Here is a 5,300-nt window from a genome sequence, read left to right as displayed (position 1 = left end):
TGCTTATCTTTTTGTTTTTCAGGATGTTAGGGAAATTTTCTTCCACCAGCTCTTGAACTATCTCCTTTGTGGTCCTCTGTGATTCTTCCTGCCCCAGAATTCTGATAATTCTCAAATTATTTCTCTTCATGTTGTACCATATGGATCTTAGACTTTCTTCAGATTTTTTAATCCTTTTTTCTTCTTGCTCTTATATCTTAGCAGTATTGAGAGATTGTCTTCAGCTCACTGGTTCAGGCTTCCATCTGTCCATTTCTAATCCTCTGCCCTTTAAGTGGATTGTACATTTCTGGTATTTTCTTATTAATAATTTGAACATCTTTTTTCAGGTTTTGAAATGTTTCCAATGCTATGTCTATCTAATTTGATTTGTCCTGTACCACTTTACTGACTTCTTCCTTACTTTTCTCAACCCTTTTGTGGATCAGTTGGATGCACCTCAATATCATTCACCTGAATTCCTTCTCTGGCAGTTCCAAAGCCTGTCCTTCTTCCAATGTGAAGTCAAGGCCTGCTTCCAGTTCATTTGTCTCAGTTACTCTATCTTGTTTTTGGACATGTGCCTATATCATCAGTTATTTTGAGCATCTTCAATAATTAGATGTGTTTTCAATAGTTAGATGAATATATGTTGATGTATTATTAAGCTCTCTGATTTCCTCCTGGTAGATGTGAACAGAAGTGGGTTTCCCTTTTCATTTATTACTCAACTCAGGTAACTGTTGTAGGTAAAGGCTGTCTATCTAGTGCATAGGAGCTGGTATTGGGTCTTGCCTGGATGGTGAGATTTTATTGGGTGTGATTGTGACTATAAGACCACAATTACTGTCTATTCTTGGGTAAGATCGGAACAGAAAGAGTGCTCCCCCGATGGTAAAAGGTGGACCAAAAAACATAAAATAAAACAACAGCAGCAACAAAAAACAAAACAAAACAAAAACCAAAACAAAACAAAAAAACCAAATTGAATACTACAGTCTAAAATCAACTTTAAAAAAAAGCAAACCTGTAGCAAAATATGAGTATGACTTTAACTCCACTCTCTTGGCTTTTTGCCTTCAAGGCCACCTGGAAATTTTCAAGCTGCTACTGTTTCTCCTTAAGACATAACTAAGGATTCCATTTTTAATCTGTTTCCTTTTTAATCTGTCTCTTTCCCCCTCCAAAACCTCCTTCAGGTGTTTCTCCTAGTTAGAAACAGTTCAGGTCTGGCTAGAGCCATTCTGGGAGACTGTTCAATTTTAAGCAGTTTCTGTTGACTCCTCCCCTTCTTAAATTCTGTACTCTGTGGTCTTTGCTGAGCAGATTCATGCAAATGCATATTAGAAATCTCTGTGGGTAGGGGGAGGTGAGCACTTGCTCAGGCACCCCCTCTAGTTACCAGAGTAGAAGGGCATAGACAATATGAGTCAAATGAAGAGAAAAAAGATGTTCACACTTTTATCTCCAAGGATCAGTCAGACCTCTGCAGTGGGAGCACTTCTCTGATCTTGCACCCACTACACCAGGATGGCCACTCCAGAACATATCAGCAGTCACAGATCAGACAATACTACCTTTCTTGTTTCTGCTATAAATCTCCCTAGCAGTAAGCCTTTGGTCTTTCTAAATATTCCTTTATATGTAATTTAGAGTTCTGGTACCATCCCTTGAACCTGCTTCATCTGGTATTCTGTGTTATTGCTAGCAGAGATCTGTATTGCATGTCTCTCTAATCTACCTTTAAGTTAATTCCTCTTCACTTTCATCAAATAAGGTTTTATCATCTGCATACATTGTTGTTATGTGTTGTAGAGTCATAGTGACTCTGTGCAGGGTATTCGAGGAGTGATTGGTGAGTCTAAATTGCTGACCTTGTGGTTCAAACAGAATTTTCAGTCCTGTTCTTTTCCTACAGCACCAGACTAAATTGTCAATGAGTCTTCCTGCAATTCTAATTCTATGTTCTTCTTCATATAATCCAGATTCTTGAATTATTTGTTCAGCAAGCTGATTGAATAAGTGAAATAATATAACTCTGGAATACATCTTTCCTGATTTTAAAGCAATTTATATCCCCTTGTTTGTTTAATAACTGCTTCTTGACCTAGCTACATGTTTCTGATAAACACAATTGAGGGTTATAGCATAACCGTTCATTACAATATTATCCATAATTTGGCATAGTCTCCAAAGGAAAAGCCTTAGCATAGTTAATAAAACACAAGTAAATGTCTCTCTAGTATTCTCTGCTTCCAGCCAAGATCCTTAAACATTAACAATGATATCCCTAGTTCCACATCCTTTTCTGAATTCAGCATGAATTTCTGACCGTTCCCTGTCAATGTACTATTGCAACTGTTTTTTAATTATCTTCAGGAAATTTTTACTTTCATGTTATATTGTTGATATTATTTGATGATGTTTACAATCTGTTGGGTAACCTTTCTTTGGAATGAGCATAAATATGGGTCTTCTACAATCAATTAGCCAGGTAACTCTCTTCCAAATTACTTGTCATAGATGAGTTAGCACTTCAAGTGCTGTGCCAGATTATAGAGATTTCAATCTATATTCTATCAATTTTAGGGCCTTGTTTTTCACCAATGCCTTCAGTACAGTTTCAACTTCTTTCTTCAGTGCCACTGGTTCATAATCATATGCTACCTCTTTAAATGGTTGAAGATCGACCATTTCTTTTTGGTATAGTGACTCTTTGTATTCCTTCTATCTTCTTATAATGTTTTCTGCATCATTCAATATTTGCTCATGGAACTCTTCAATATTCAAGTTGAGGCTTGAATTATTTACTCCTTTTTTGTTTTCTATCTCCAGATCTTTGCACATTTCATTATGATACTTGACTTTGTCTCCTTTAAAATTTATATTCAGCTTGTGCACTTCCTCATTGTTTCCAAAAGCTTTAGTTTCTCTACACTTAGAAGCAAGTTTCAGACTCTCAACTGACATTTATTTTGTCTTTTCTTTCTTTTTTGTCTTTAAAATTGCCTTTTGCTTTTATACTATGGGATGTTCTTGGTGTCATTCCACAACTCTTCTGGTCTTCAGCCATGTGTGTCTAATAAAATCTGTTCTTGAGATGATCTCTAAACTCAGGTGTTTGTCTGTCTCTCTTTCCTCCAAGTCTGTCTTAGTCTGCATATTCCACTAAAACCTGTCCACTGTGGGAGACCTCGCTGATATTAAAAATACTGGTTGCCTAGCTTCCAACATCAAAGTAACATGCCAACTACCACAGTACGACAAACTGACAGACAATTGTGGGATCACATCATAGGAGAAGATTATATCATCACATAACTTCAACACTATCTCATTAAATAACTTATCAAACAACTGAGAATTATAACCCAGACAAGATGACATATTTTTTTTTCACCTGGAGGAAGGCCAAAAGCCAAACCACGACATTATTCTAATGTCTAGTAGCTCTGGTAGCATAGTGGTTACACGTCGGGCTGCTAACCTCAAGGTCAGCAGTTTGACACTACCAGATGTTCTGCAGGACACAAATGAGCCTTTCTGCTGTAAAGATTTACAGCCTCAGAAACCCTGTACACAGTCGCTGTGAGTCTGAACCAACTCCATGGCACACAATCATCACCAAAAATATTGTATCAAATAAAACTAAAGCTACTTTCTAAACATATACAAACACATAAATTCAGTTATACACAGTGATTTATTCTCTAATACATGCACTATTAATCAGCATTTTCTGAAGTAAAATGAATTTATATTTGACATATTATTGTCTTGACTTTTCACATTCCTTCACTCATCTGATCTAACATGAAATAACTATTACCAATTTTATTAATCAATAGCATATTTTCCAAAATGTTAATTTTTCCCTAAAATGGGTCCATGACTAATTGATTACTGGAAATCTCTAAAATGACATTTTCCTCTAATTTCATCACTGGATTCTGGGAAAGTCAGACTAAGTTCTAAGAAATCTAAAATATCTGAATTATGTTTACAAGAGAATAATAATGTAATTAAATAATCTCACTCAGATAACTGGGAGATTTTTCAGATTATGTCTTCATATAGAATAAAACTAGTTTTCATAAATGTTCACTTCTAACCATAGCACAGTAGAAATTTCTAAGGGTTTTCCCCTGAAATGCAAACACACATTCCATGAAAGTTTTATGTTTATAATATTCTCAGTGCAGTTTTATGTCTTGCATTCCCCACTGCTTTTATCATTGAGAATGATGGTATGATTTTATCTAAGTGTATAGAAAAATAAATCATTTAAGGATAAATATTCTTTATTGATTCATAGCTAATGGGAGAGTTTAGTACTGTCTTTCAATATGCAGTTTCTGGTATTGACAATAAGCATTCTTTTCTTATGCAAATATAATTAAGCATATTTTGATGTATTCTACTTATATTGTTGGTTGTTGTTATTAAGTGCCATCAAGTTGGTTATGATTCAGAGAGACATTGTATAGGGTTTCTGAGGTGTGGCTGGTTAGCTTGAACCTCCAACATTGTGGTTCAAACTGGCCTTGCAGTTTAGAGCATTAATCCACAGCACAACACCAGGATTCCTTTATTATTGGTGGGTTCCTAAATTTAAAAGTTTTATTTTGCAAATTAGTTCAGGATCTCATATTAATTAAGACTTGTAGAAAAACAACTGAATTCTAAAACCTTTGAAACCAAAGAAATGATTAGGTATGGTAAGACTGCTGTTTATTCTATATGGCTTATCTTTTTATCTAACAATATTTCCACCTGTAAAATTACTTTATAATTTGTCGTCTCTTGCTATTTGAAAAGAAAACATTGCAATCACAAAAAAAAAGTAATTTAAAGCTATTACCAATCAATAAAATGTGTTTTCATCTAAAATAAGATCAAAATAATTTATGGGGATTTTACAGTCAAATTAAAATGGAGATTATTCCACAGAGGGAATCAACTTCTGAAAAATTGCAAGCATCATATATTTCCTAATAAGGCCTCACAGCTGAAACAATGTCATTAGTGGAAAGCAACACAACAAATTCAGTGCAATCGGAAAAATCACACAAACAAATGTTGACAGAAATGTGTATTTGTGCACCCATGACTCAGTAATGGATTTGAAGTTAATGCAAAATGGTAACATTAAACCTATGAGGCATGTAGGATTTAATGCTAGTGAATAATTTTCCACAAATATTGTTTATTCACAGATTTACTTATTCTATTAAGCCTAGGAAATCATCACTAATGCTAATTTGAAAATTATTGATGAAATCCCTCCCTTCCACATTGCACATCAACAATTAACACTGAAA

The sequence above is a fragment of the Chrysochloris asiatica genome, unplaced genomic scaffold (genome assembly GCF_000296735.1).
Source record: "Chrysochloris asiatica unplaced genomic scaffold, ChrAsi1.0 scaffold00298, whole genome shotgun sequence".
NCBI lineage: Eukaryota > Metazoa > Chordata > Mammalia > Afrosoricida > Chrysochloridae > Chrysochloris > Chrysochloris asiatica.
The sequence above is the reverse complement of the archived record's forward strand: the minus strand, read 5'-3'. Positions refer to the sequence as shown.